This window comes from Corvus brachyrhynchos, unplaced genomic scaffold, assembly GCF_000691975.1.
Source record: "Corvus brachyrhynchos isolate BGI_N302 unplaced genomic scaffold, ASM69197v1 scaffold10, whole genome shotgun sequence".
Classification (NCBI taxonomy): domain Eukaryota; kingdom Metazoa; phylum Chordata; class Aves; order Passeriformes; family Corvidae; genus Corvus; species Corvus brachyrhynchos.
In genome coordinates, this window is record NW_008236180.1 from 10843832 (window position 1) to 10858785 (window position 14954).

At 37.4% G+C, this 14954-nt stretch overlaps 1 protein-coding gene across 4 annotated transcripts in view; it reads left to right on the forward strand.

Annotated features, from left to right (window-relative positions):
• Window positions 1–14954, forward strand: part of SULF2 (sulfatase 2) — a 122290-nt gene that overhangs the window by 32105 nt on the left and 75231 nt on the right. Inside the window, exon 1 of one of the 4 annotated variants that reach the window (XM_017735318.1) lies at window positions 3287–3484. The exons of the other annotated variants lie outside the window; for them this stretch is intronic. The gene's annotated coding sequence lies outside the window, so the exon portion shown is untranslated. Of the gene's footprint in view, window positions 1–3286; window positions 3485–14954 lie in introns of those variants that run through there. 4 annotated transcript variants of the gene reach the window in all.

Here is a 14954-nt window from a genome sequence, read left to right on the forward strand (position 1 = left end):
AGTAGTTGTTGTCTGCTTGTGGGGCTGGTTTTTTCTACTAGTGGGGAACTGAAAATCATGCGTAACATGAATTGATAGGATTATTGAGATGAAGACACTTTTATTTTAAAAATTAAATATATAAAGGTTGCAAGTGTGCTACAGTGATTAGAGAGAAACATTGGTATTATTGATATTCTTTTTTAACTAGGGTGGGGACAGAATAAGGCAAAATTATAGAGAAATTTGTCTTCTTTCGGTCGGTATTTGGTGAGCAGTAACCTTTTCATCAGGTTGCTTATAGCTGGGGAGCCAGTTGTTACTTCCCTGCCATTTCCTCAAAACTCCTGCATTGTTGGTCGCAGCATTACTACAAGCTAGTCTGACTATCCAGACAAACTAAAAGACCTCATGAAATGATTTGATTGAAGTAAGGTTGAAAGGTGATGCTAAACTCTTGTGATGCCTGTCAGAGTGGTTGGGTATTGCAGATACGAGGCATGATATTTCCATTTGAGTAAATAGGAGGCCCTACTACTCAGAATTGCTGTAAATAATGACAATACTAAGGAAGAAAGAGGTATCAAATAAGGTCTTCGTACTAAAAAAAGATAAGTTTCATTTAATGTTATTTGAAACCACAATTTAATGATAACAGTTATAGGATACTGTCTTACAGTTCTCTTGACAGCAGATCACAGGAAATAGAGCACACGTTCTTGTAACAGAAGAAACGGATTATCTCTGTAATTATGTTGTTTGCTCTCCTTTACCTTGTAAGAACTTTGGAATGTGTTAATGTCTCTTTGAGCTTTTTCTGACAGTTTGACATTGTGGAATTTTGAGAAAAGACTATACAGTTGTTCCCTAGGAAAAGGGAAAAAAACCTTTAAGAAAAAATTGTCATTTTCTTTTTTGTGTGTGTGTGTGCTAAGAAGTGTTCTCATGTGGAGCAGGGATTCAGCTTGGCTTGAGGATGTTGTGGGACTGGTCTTTCTGATTTAACAATCCTACTCAAGCACAAAAGCTAAAAAGAGTATTGGTTATATGATCCATGGTTTCATTTACATGCCTAGCAGCTTTCCGAGGGGGGAAAAAAAACCAAACCAACAAAACAACCCCATATTTTTTGTACCTTCATTTTCTCTTCTTTTTGCTTTTTGACCAGTTAGTTTTTGCATATGCTGTCCTTAAGAGTGAACCCAACAGAGTTCAGAAGGCCTTTCCACCAGTAGTTCTTCCGATGTGCCAAGACACTGAACACCCCCAGAAATACAATCCTTGTATTTAGTTATTGCATTCTTTATGCTGAAGCATTTGTGAAAATATTTTTTAACTGTACAAGTAAAGTGAGTGGGCTATACATGAATTACAGTGTATGAACAGTAGCATTTCCTAAATTTTAATGCTTTCCCTTTCACTTTATATTTTTACTTTCCTTTTTGATGCAAGAGCTTGCAAATCTTATTGATGTTTGATTAACAACATTGTAATTTTATTTTCCTGTGTTACAGTTACATGAAAATGTAGCAGACTGTGAGAAACTGGAATTCAGAGAACTTGTAGGTATAACAGGATAAGGCTTTGAAAATTTACTAGTAATTTGTGTATATGGTACTGTTTTGAAATACTCAATGTCAAATTTCTTCCAAAGGACTCTCTCTTCTTGACAGTATCCTTTGCGAGACATGAAAATCTGGCATGGGGAGTTACCCTGTGCTGTTTGCACATATGTAGGCTTATGTGTACTATGTTTAAAGATGCATCATTACTGGTTTTCCTTTCTTGAGCTTCTTGTGTCATTTATCACATTCTAAGAGGTCAATTTCACTTTCATAAACAGTTTATCAGTGATCTTCATTCAGTTAACATAGCCAGGGAACAGCACCTCCCATGCAGCAGTGCCACCTTTCATATCAGAACTACTTTACCTGCATTCTTTGTGCCAGATTAAAGTCATGGTGTGGATGCATCTTCCCATTTCACTTACAATAAAATAAGTTACACTGGAATGTTTGCAGTCGCCATTGGCAAAATATATGACTTTAATCACGAGCAGGAGATACTAGAGCGGTAACTGGCATGTGACCTGAACTACTACTGCATAGTAGCTGTAGTGTAAACAGTTACTGACAGCTAAGGGCTGGAGATGCAGGGTACATAACAAACTTTCGATGAGAGTTTTACTGGTCCATGTAGTTTGGTCTTGACAATATCTTTCACCAACGTGCTACACATTTTAATAATGTGATATGCAGGAAAAATAAGCACATTAATGGAATGTATTGCTTGATGATTTCATTTGATTTCCTCTGGTTCTTGTATTCTGCACTGAGGTTAGTGGAATTGAGGTGGCATAACTTAAACAGGGCAAAACATGATGTCAAGGATCAGAAAAAAATGACACTGAGAATTCCAGGAAAGAGCAATAGGAGCTTGAACTCTTTTATTTGTAAGTCCACAAATCCTCCCACTTTTAGTTGTTCCTCTCTAACTGGATTGTACAAGGACCTGGACAATTTTAACCATCTCTTATGCCTTTTTTGGTTTCTTTTTTGCCTCTCTTCTACAATATGAAGCCAGCATTACTGCTGTTCATATAGAGTTGATAACTGCACTTATATCTATTGTTTATTGCATAATTTGCTAGATATTGTAGATGAAATTAAGGGTTTATATGCACTTTTAAAAAGATATGAATGGAGTTCTTTGACTTTCTTAAAAATATCAGGTTTTTTGGTAAGCGGAGAAGAAGCCAGCTATCAAAATATTACATTGTGTTATTCTTGTTACAGTTGCTAGTGGACTGTTGAAGTGATGCTTCCTCTGTGGGAAAAGCTTTATAAGCAACTGAGAATCTGCTTGAGCCAAATTACATTGGCTGACAAACTACATGGCTTTGCATTTTTCTTTTTGTGGGAATTTGTAGTTTTAACTTCTTAATCTTTGCTTCCTCTTTCCTAGCAATGTGTTTTGCAAGGCAGAGGAGTGCTTTGTACTCTGTGATCTCCTGAGGTTATCTGCTGTAATTTTCATTTATTATATTTTGCTTTCTTTGTTGACTCTTAATTTCATTTTATCATAACTTGGCATGTTGTTTAGCTGCTGTTTTCCTGAGGTCTACAGTGCCCCTGCCTTGGTCATGTCACTTTTGATTAAGCAGCTGCAAAGCCCTTTAGCCAGCTTCTAAAGGGTAAAAGTCAAAAATCAATAATGTGCCAGTCCTCCCAAAGTGCAGTAGCAGTGAGAGGTAAATGAATGATTAAACATGATTAATAACAGTATAATGGAAGACGCAAAGTAGGGAAAAGTGCTCACTTTAGCCTAAATTCAGAGATTTATTGCTGAGTACTACAAATAATGGAATCATCAATCTTCCAAGGACTACAAAAGGCATCTGCTGCAGCCATTTTAAAATGCAGTGAAAAAAAATCTTGCTTCTTCATCATTATCTGCTGTGGCCCAGTTATTCTGAGTATAAAATACATGCTGCATAAAGAAACAGGTATGTAAACTTTGTAGTTAAAATTGGTTGCTTCTTGTAGAGTTTAAAGTTGTCATTACTGTTGGCAGAGAAATAAAAATAGCCAGTATCGATTACTATGAATGTGTGTACAAAGATACCAGTGTTCATGTGGTTTTATAAGATGGTAGTTACACTTACTAAAACAGGGGATGAAGGAATGTTGCTAAAGGAGTGAAAAGAGAAACTTGCCAAGGACCTAAGGCAAGTAAGAATATAAAAGCTAGAGCTCTTATGGGATAATGGAAAAAAATTTAATGATACATGATCAACAGTGCCTAGTGTTTGGTTATTGACAACACAGAAGACTAACTAGGGACAGGACCATTTTCCTTACCTTGCTTACCGAAGATGAAAATATACAGAAATGGAGAGGGGTCATTATTACATAACTGGAAAAGTTTTGTTAGCTGTTTGTAGCTGTAGCCTCTCAGAGTTAAGTTGTCAGTGTCAGAGAAGAAAACCTTCCAGGACAGTCCAGCTTCTGCAGGAAGCAGTGCTGTGGATTTCAGTTGAAATTCTGTATTTTAAGAGTTCTAAATTTGCATCCCGGAAAAGAGTAATATCTAAGGTATCTCAAAGCCATTCCTGCACAGCAAAATATGTCTGCATTTCTAAAGGTGTGTGCATGGGAGCAAGCTCAGAGAAGCATAGAAATGTCTTCCTGGGGCAGATATAATAGCAGGGAGTCCTGAAGGACTGTGTGTTACAGCACAGAGCAACATTTCCATGGATGTGGTGCTACAGCTTCATTTGTAATGAAATCTTTTTTGGCAAACCAAAGGCTTGTAAAAGCTCTTCATTCAGTAGGAAAAATAGAACAGCGAAGTCTTTGTTTTTTTTCTTTCTATCTTTGAATAAACTAAAGCTTGGTGTTAGGACTTGTTCTGTCTTCAGCATGAGAAGTCTTGGGTAACTTCAAGTATTCTGAGTTCAAGAACACATCATTATCTCTAGTTTTCAGTACCAACTTCTTGCACAGTTACATTCTAGATGCGTAAATTCATCCTGTGGCTTTTAATGGATGTGTCATGACTGTTCTGGGTTTTATTCTCACCATCATGTCTCTTGTGTGCTTCCTTGCTTCTTCCGTATAAAAATAAAATCCCTTTTACTTTGAGATCTCTTTGTGCATTATGTTTCACGTAACCCATTAGCTGTTCAGAGAAATCCCTACTCTGATCTGTTCTTCTCTTGTATTCTCCTTATCCCCAGTACTTAAATGGAATCTACTTACCTTATACATATGTATGTCTTTCCTAAATATATGGAGTCCACTTTTCTTACACAAATCTGTTCTGGAGGATGTGTATCTTCTCTGTGAAACTTTCATCTAGTGATTCTGATACTTAATTCACTTTCACAGTGAGGTCAGGAAGCTGCAGCCATCTTGGATGCCTAGATTCATTGCCCAGTGACACCTCAGCATTCTTGCAGCAACCTCTTTTCATTTATTGCACATACAGTTAGTTTGCCGTGGGGTCTGGTACTGATCTTTCAATCACATTAAAATCAGCTATTTTAATTTTAAAATCAGCTATTTTAATTTTAACCCTTTTTCCTTGAAAGAACAGAAATGGTATCCTGAGGTATTTTCCAATTACTTCAAGTGACTAATCCACCCTTTCTTCTTTAACATTCTTGACTGAACTATGGTGCAAGAAATAAAAAGCTTTCTGAAAGAGCTTGAAGAAGCACTTTCAAAAGGAGTATTCTACCAGTAAAGAGAAGGAAGATGGCACAGACAAAGGCTGTGATTGACTTAGTTGCCAATTCTGCTGAGTAGTAGGGTGATATTTGTGTTCCTGGGCAGTTCATTCATGTTTGATATGATCAGTTGGGTTGTATCATTACACTCCGAGGCCCATTTGAATGGGAACTGCACTGTATTAAGCTTTATTGCATGCAGTCCATTGTTTGTTGTTGGCTTTCATTCTGTGCCTGCTTCTCTCTTCTCTCCTGGCTTTTACTGCCTTGTGGAGCTGTTTAAAGGGAAGGAATCTATACACATGGATTTATTATTATTTACTGTCTAGACAGACAGTTTATATTCATTTGATCATCTTAATTATTCTTGTATTTCTGCCAGTTTGGAATGTAGCCTGAACAAATATACTCTGGGAGACAAATTCATGGATTGACCTTTTCTCAATCAGTGAACTAACACCAGCGATACTCTTGATGTAAGATTTTGGGACTGTGACCTAGGCTGCAGCTCAGGCCATCAAATTTTCTGCTTTCAACAATGGAATATATTGCTCACTGAACTTTTCTCAGTCATTTTGTCTTCAAACCTTTTTTCATTTTAGTGAGTATTGACTTCTTGTATAAGCTTCCACCATTTTTCTTCTCAGGTAAAAAGGGACTAGAGAACTCTTGCTTGCCATTCCATTTGGTTCATCATCTCTGCCTCACTTCATCAGCAGAGAAGATGACAAAGCATGGAGCTAAGTCGGAGTCTCTGGGCACTTAGATATGGACTTCTAAGTTGGGCATATGGAATTTTTCAAGTGTCCTAAGAGCTGCAGTTCTAGTCTGTGAGGCTCAACCTGTCAGTGAAAATTCTTACAGAAAGATTTCCCTAAAGCAAAGGTAGGTCTTGTGATATTGGCCTTACAAGGACAGACCAATGCTGCCAAGTAAGTGACATCAATATTGGACAGCAGATTCTGTCTTCCTGTTGTGAGGAAAGTTTTTGTGGCTTTTCCTCTCACAGCAGCTCTTAAAGTGTTCTGCACTGGGCTCTGCCACAAATCTCACTTTTCAAAAATGCTCGGACCACTTGCGAAACCCGGTGTTGGGATCTAACAATTAGAGAGAACAATTAGAGTTGCACTCCACAGGCCCTCGCTTTGGGTGTTTAAGTCTGACCAGGCAAAAGGAATGTGTCTGTCTTTCCTCTCAATGGGCTTACTCTGTATTAAAGTATAAAGAGTGCTTTAGGCAATCTGTGACCAGTTCAAAGGCATATGAGCTCTTCATTCCCTATGCAGATGAATCAGGGGATTAGATATATAAACAGGAAAACATTTTTTTTGTTTCAACGTGGCTCTGGGCTTAGGTGAATAGCATACGACCTCCTGTCTGAAACTAGCCAGGGAGAATCCTGCACACTTCCGTGAGGATGTACACCCCTGCCCAGTTCTATGCAGAAAGGCAGTCAGTGCTTGAGAGAAACTCCTTAAAATGCAGAACCTTCTCCCTCAAGCATTATGAAAGATTTGTTATTCAAACTCTCTTTGAGGATCTAGCAATAGCTAAAATGGAAGTTTATAGTTTAGAAACAGTTTTATTAACACCCGCCCAATTATATTTTACTTTTCAAAGTTTGAAAAACAGAAAAAATATGGATTTATTTTTACTGAGGTCATATGCTGATTTTGTGAAAACTGTCCTTTCTCACACTGACACTGAGTAACAGTTACCAGTTTATAGATTTGAGACAGAGAGGAAGAGATTAGATTACAGGACTTCCATCCTGTTAACTCCCTCTCCTACTCTGTGATGCTGGACAAGCATCACAGCTTGTCTTTAACCCTTTGAATCTAAATGTCAGGTGTAGGGAGCTGGAGAGAGCCTGTGATAATCCATGGAGGACATTCTGCTCGTCTCTGCCAGCAGCTCCATGTTATGGGAGCATGTGTCTGTTATAATGCACTGGGAGGTCTCCTGACCTTTTTCACCCTTCTCCTGAGGCTCCTTTTACCACCTTTTATGCATCTAAATTCAGAGGGGCACAGGGAAGTTCAAGGAAGTATTGGCTAAAAATGCAGGGATAACTCAGTCTTCACTGTCAAAGAGTAGCATCCTTTGTTGCTTGTCTGTGAGGAGCATTGTGATGAAACCACCATTTTAAAGTGAGGCCAGTCTTGACACCTAGCAGCTGTGGTAAATATTAGCAGTAACACTTAGGTTCTGCTAACATTCTCTGTCATGAATAATAGCAGATCTGCAATTAAGCATCTTAGAAACACGGGATATAAATTCTCCTTGTGTTCCTTGGGTAAGCACATTTATGATTTTCTCAGGTGTTGATAAGTCAACTGACATAATACAGATTAGCTACAGCAAACTTATCATTATCATTACCCATGAAAATTGAATTTGATTCCTTCCCCTGTGCACATAAAATGTATTATGTCTTTTGACTGCAGAAAAAGTTGCTTGATAGCAACTTTCCCTCTCTCCTCAGGGCAAGTTTTTTGTGCATACTAGGAATTAGTTTCTACATCATGTTAGAACCCTTACTGCTTGTTTGAAAGGCTTGGTTTCATGAAATCTCAAACAGCATGGTAACCATGCCAATCATATCCTGTTCATGCTGCTCCTCTCAAAGCAACTCATGGTCTCAAAACCCCTGCAAGCAAGATACTAAAATAACTCAGTAGCGGGCAAAGAGGACATTCTGGAAATTTCTGACAGAATATGAGATAAATTTTCTTCCCTGAAGTCCCCTACTGACATTCCTGGAAAAAAACATGAGACACAGCGGATGATTTGGAAAGTATATTACAGTCTGATTGTGCTGGCATTATTTGTGTGGGAAGTTGCCAGTGGATTAATTCTGACATTGTTGTAAACAGTCTAAACCCCTGTTTAACATTAAAGCTATTGCTATACTCAAGAGAAAATTCAAAAAAATTTAGAATAAGTTAGATAAGAGATTTCTCATTCCATAAACACTGTTTATCAGCTCATCTGGAATAAAACTTGTAGAACTTCTGAATGACAAGGGTTTGTACTAATACACCTCTCTGTAGAGCAGAATGAGCATTTGTTGGTTTATGCTGTTCTGTCCTCTTAGGCAGTAACATATTAACTCAATAACAATTTTTTTTTGCCTCATCTTGCTAGAAGAGACTCACTCGATGTACTCCTCATGAGCCAACTTCATTTCAGTTTCTTACATTGTTTTGCTGATTTACACAAACCTTCAAAGACAGGACAAGAGTTACAGTTCCAAGTTAGATGCCTTTTGCTGCTGGATGTCAACTGCATCTCCATGACTTTTGTCTCTCAGGAGCTGCTTCAGGAGTTCCTGCTGTTCTGGTGACATATTTCAGTGCTGACCTCGGCTGCATTAAAAACATGTCGGAACAGATGCTGTTTCAGAAATCCATAATGATGACAGCACCTTTTCACAAATGCAGCGTCCATTTATCACCCAGAGGACATTATTTCAATGCCAAAGCCTAACAGAGGATGGCCATACATCTTCATTGTTGCTTGTCTGTCAGCGTTGGTGCACCAGTATCAATGATTTTTACTCAATATGCAACACTAGAAACTTGTATCAGGAGAGCTAAAATGTTCCTAGGAATCTTAGTTATTCTGGTGGTTATTCTCAAAGTTAACTTGTCAGGTCCCTTATTTATTTGTGAGGAGACTGTAGAGGTTTTTATTCTTCAAGCATTATCTACTGAATGCTAATTCATGTTAAGGCTTTTTATTCTTCTGAAGCCTTAAATAATTACGAAAAATCATTTTAGCATTCACCTATTGCCTTTCTAGCTCCTACCAAACGACTTGAAATAAATAAATCATGAAAACAGTGTGACACTTCACAGACAAAAGTGTGCATTGTTGAGGAATGAAGGAGTTGATTCAGTTAGGGTAACAATGAATGTTGTTGGAAGTGACAGATATGTGCAAAAATGCAATCAGACATATCAGACTTCAACCCATCGGTACGTTTCAAAGGGCTTTTGAAATGGTTTCCTTTCTTTGCAGGTGCATTACACCTCACATCTGCTAGCATTTTTTCATAGTATTTTATCTTCTGAATGATGAATTTCTATATTAGAAGAGCCTCAAAAGACTGTATTTTATTCAAGACTTCAGGATGCTAAGTCCCACAGAAATGCATAAAAAGATGCAGCCTCTGCTCTCACCTTACTTGATTACAAATAAGTGTGAGGCTGGAGGACAAACAATATGTGGCTTTCTGCCCTAAACCAGCCTCCTAGCAAGACTTTTGCTGTGTTTTCTATTTTCTTTTAAGCTAACAATACTCCTGATTATACGTGTTCCAGAAAATAAGGAAATATATATAATATCAATTTGCTATCTAAGAGTATGAACAACAGCTGCCCCATAAGGCCAGTATGTGTAATAATACATCTGCTGTTATGCCTGCTTATAGGAGTTTAAACAGATTCATTTCTTTTCTATAAAATATCTGGCGTGTATTCACCTACAAATCCCTAGAATGCCTGATAAATATGTAATATAAGGCTTATTTATTTAAAGAAACATTGGAATTTACTCTGTGCTTCTTTGAAATGGGAAGCTTTCCTGCTTAAGCTGTTTAATAAAAAGATGACCCCTAAAACTTTTTTAGTGGTTAATTATGGTTTCTTAAACACATTAACCTGGCTATTCTGCCATTTGTTCCTTTTGGTTTTGTTCTATTCTATTTATTTGCTTTGGAAATAGGCAGTTTTGCTAAGGGATTCATTTCTTCTGTGGTGGAATTTTCCAAGCCAGTGTTTTACAGAATATCTTGCATATACATTTTGGCTCATTTATTGAGCTTCTCAGTGAATATTTTCTTTGAAAGCTCAAAGTAGTCTTGTAGATGCCTTATTTTCCTCAGCCATTACAGCATGTGATCATATTTGTTCCTGGAGAGGTTCACAGGGCAAACTATGATTCACTTTATTATTTTTTTAAATTTCACTAAATGTACAGGTTTTCAAGAAGATTCTTTAATTCCCAATTTTATATCAGTTCAGAGACATCCCCACCCCCATATATACTCATATTAAACAGCTTCTAATGTAGAAAGCACATTTGCAACCTATACTAACCACCTACCAAGGAAATAACCCTGGACTCTAGAAACACACTGTTGTACCTTATGACCTAGATGAACATCAGTTGTAACTGAAACAAAAAAAAATGCTCCAGATGTGTAGTGGACATGCTTCATAGTGGTACAGCAGAAAACCACATGGCTGGCATTGGATCCTGTTGAGAATCATTAATGAAGGGACACAGTAGCGTGCTGCTTACCAAATACAACCTAGTTGTTTTCCATACCATTTAAAATAATAGTATAACCCTATCTGCTTGGTCCCACTGTTCAGTTAGGTTTGTGCAAGAAGCTGGCATGCGTAAACCCTGTTGTATTTAGTGCAGAAGTGGAAAATGTATAAACAGAAATAGAACTTCATAGTTTTTCTCAGAATTGTCAATAACCATTACTTGGTCTTTCTGAAGTCATGCTAGGGAGAGTGCATTGGTATGATGAATACATGCTGCTGCTCTAGGTGTTAATACAACTTTCATTTTAACACCTCTGCAAATATTTGGGTGAGCAGGTTCCTGCATGCCGTCAGACTTGGTGTGTAAAGCTCTCAGAATAAAATACTAATTACAGCGTTACTGCTTGAGTTTCGTCATGTGTTGAAAGTACCTTCTATTACATTTTTTTACTTTTCAGGTGCTCCTTAGTTTGGAAATTAAGAGTTTGGGCCTTTTTTTTTTTTTTTTTTTTTTTTTTTTCAGAAAATGGAGCTGAGGCTATCTGGAAACCATGTCCTTCGGCCTGAGTAAGTGCCTCCAACTGAGAACACTGGATGAGACAGTGGATCCTGTCTGCAGCCTGTGCAGGTTTTTTTGAGCAATAGGGCAAGCAGTATCAAAGGCTTGAAGGTTGCTTAGTTTTGAAGTATAATGGAATGAGTGAGAAGGAAATCGTTTATTCTAGGAAATTAGGTATGTAGTTCATGTAAGTGTTTTACATTAATGCATCGTTCAAAAGGAATGTGTTTTCCTAAAGGGCAAAGGTGCTCAGGATGGCAGACAGTTTTTCCTATTAGACAACCAACTATTCAGAAAATTGTAAAATAGTGTTTCCTAAAAAGCTGTATGTAGTTTGACTTAAGGTCTGGCTGGAGCAAGAGGAGCTTACAGAGTATGGGTTCTGTGTAGAATACTTTTTTCCTTCATCTTTTTTTAAGGTGAAAGTTCATGGATTTAGCATATTCTGAGCATACCAAACATGCTGGAGGACAATAAAAGAAGGACAGAATGAAACAATAAGAATAGAGGGGGGGAAATGTGAAAATACCAGACCGAATATGGATAAAAGCTTGTCAGGGCATTCTCATATCTGATGCCAAGGAATTGCTTTGACAGATAAAGATGAGAGAACATCAGGGAGGTTAAAGTTAGTATGAGCTTTGTGTTGGAAACAGACAGTGCACCGATTTTTGGGTATACTGTAAATGTATTACTTGTCTAGGATTCTGGAGCAAGTGTTTTGGAAAGATGAATAATTTGTCATATCACTGAATACAGCAAGCCTGGTAGCCATCAGGTTTTCTGACTTTAACTGCCTGAGATTTTAGATTGGTTTTTTTGTAATGTTGAAGCCATTCTGTTCCTGCTTGATTCTTACACTGCTCAGATCAGCATAATGTCTTGGCATCTTTCAGTATTTTGTCACATAAGTAGTTGTCCTTTAGATTGTTTCTCTTACTCATACTCTGTTTAGGTAGAGAAGTGATGTGCAATGCAATCCTTGGTTTCAGTAGATTTATTTATTTAAGGATACATTGCATAAAATTTTATTATAAAACAGAACTTTGACATGCACTCAGTTTTTAATGGAAGTTAGGTGTAAATTTTTCTCGCAGTAGAAAGGTTTTGTCAGAAGAACTAGAGTAATCAGGAATTCTTGAACCTCATTCTCTGTTGCTCTGCATGTATATCGTTGTTTATGTTGCTACGTATGTGAAATGAGGTGAATAGCATTAAATGCAAATATTTTGCGCCCTTTTGCTTAGCCACTCAAAGTAGTGGTCAGGTACTTGTTGCTTTCTAATGGATCATGCTGTGATTTTGAGCAGATAACCACCTTCTTCTGCTGGCTTCTTTTGAAAAAATAAGGGTAAGAGTGGTCAGCCAGAACAATACAAGGACTGATAATGAGGGTGCTTAGCTACCTGGTAAATTAGCAGAACCATGTAAGTTCTGCGAATTGAAAGCCTTAGGCTGATCTCTACTGCATCTGTTTCTTTATATGCTTAAACTGGTTTATTGGGGACCAGAGCTTTAAAATTATGGAATTCTGAATTCGTGCCTCATTACTTTTTTCCTGTTTGCCTCTGAAACTTTTGATAAAGACACTGAATCTTTTATGAACTTCTAATATATAGCAGTGCTTTTTTTAAAGCCAGAAGAACGTAGTCGATTTAAATGCCACTATGCAGTACCGTTGTACTGGCAAGGTCACATCAGGGGGCAGAGATTTTATGAGTGTTTTCTGCAGCACATGAAGTTTATGGAGAAATAGTAGCAGCAGTATAGGAACATGTGAACTAAGATGACACTTCCGTATTCCATTCTTAAGTACATTCTATGTAGCCTAAAAACACTGTGTGTGTATTTGACACTGTATGTTTTCCTAACCTCTTCCTTTCACAGAAAATCTTTAATGGTTAACTGGAGAGAGGAAACTCAGGCTGCTAGCTATTTCCTCTACCTACTTATCTAGATCTCGTTGTCTCTTCTTCCTTGAATATTTACTTATCTGAATCTAGTTGACTCCTTTGTTTCTTTTTCTGGCCTGATTTTCCTGAAGCAATAATGTAAAATCATAATGAACAAACTTTCTGCTCGAAGATGCTCACTGAGGCACCCACTCAGACTTCATCCAGGTTTCCCAGAATTATTTGATAATATGCTTGACCTTTGTGGTAAGTTGTAGTAAGACTTCCCATATGCATTACTAAGTCAGAAAAGGTAAAAAGAAGTATTAATAAAATTGTAAATATCAAAGGAGCTGGACAGTATTTACAAGTTTTTGAGGATGCATCACTGTTGATTTATGGAGTTACTAAAGTTTAATAGTTTCTAAATGCATGGGAGCCTTGTCCAAATTTTTGAAGAGCATTTCTTCACTGAGATCAGGATAATATAATGCCTGAGTATTACCTGTTTGTCATGTAGCTTATCTGCATTTAATGTTGAATTGCAGCATTATTTTGAGTATTGGTATGAAAGTATGCAAAAATGAAAGCTTCATATTACACACTCGAAGAATTCACAATGCCGTATTTCATTTGTCTGTTGTAGTTCAATCTTTTTAACTTTGGAACTGCTGCAAAGCGATTCAGGTCATTCAGCATGTATTTTTAGAGCTGCAGGTCAGCGAGAGAACATGTAATGCTCTTATTATAGCAGGGATGGTGATATTATGCTTCATTGTAGCTACCAGCATCAGTCTTGTATGCAGCTGATATTATGTCCCTAGGAATAGCCATCCTTACTGTAATTCTTGGACTATGATAGTATGTCAGATGGTGTACAAAATGTTTCAAGGCCTAAACTTCAGAAAGAGTCATCATCACACATATAGAAAGACCTGTTACACTGTTTTTAAATGTCATATGCTTTGTGTTGTAAAAATAAGAGGTTGGTTATTCTAATCTTACATAATAGTGTTGCTAAGCATAACCTGCAATTTTCTGTACACTGCCTCATGCCAGTGTACTTAGACCATTTATACCATGTTGTCTGTTTCAGTTTAAAGTAGTATGGGAAAAAGCATGGAGATAACAGATTATTTATGTCACAAAGCTGACACAGAAAAGGGGACAAGTGGGGACTGGCGTGTATCTTAAGTAAAGTCAGAAACAGTTACGCAACATAAGCTTTAAAAGTCCACCTGCAATTAGTAGTATCTGTAGCTGTTTTATAATCATCTGCCACATTATTTCGCTATTCCTTTCCACTAAGCTGATCCAAGGTACTAAAACTTAAGCTTCTAACTTAACATAGTTCATCGCTGTTCTTGTCACTGAGGCAGGTGTAGTGAGCTTTTTCCTGCGTTCATTTTTGTCAGGCTTAACAATGAGAGGATAAGGAGATCAGCACATTGCAAACTGAATGAAGAAAAAGGCACTGGTAACTTTTTGAGAAAGTTTGTTATGAGGTTACTCTTGTGAAAGGTCTAAGAAGCTCCTGCTTTGTGACACAGTCTGCTAAATATTTCCAGTGTCTTCACTTTATGTTTAGGTCTGATAAGCAAATATTAACACTCCCAATCCCCAGCTTTGTTTTAAAGCAAGAAGAATGACATTTGTAATACTTAAGATTAAATCTGTGCACTACTGGGTTATCTGGAGGTGTAAACTAAATACAGGTCTGTCTTTCTGCTGGATTGAACCAAGTGGATGATTTATTCTGTTGAACTATGGGAGGAGAAGTTATACCTGATGTAGCACAAAGTCTCTGGGGATGAAGTTACCCCAGTGACATTTTTGAACATGTTTGAACTAGCAGAACAGCTTAAAGTTAGCCCTTTTGTTTTTTGTTTGCTCTTGTAAGGCCATCCTAAAATTCAGTAGAATTTTTTAAAATCATGCTTTCAGCAGCATAGAGTATTCTCACGCTCAGTAGTATGATTTCTACCTCTAGTTTTATCAGCCACATGCTCACAACT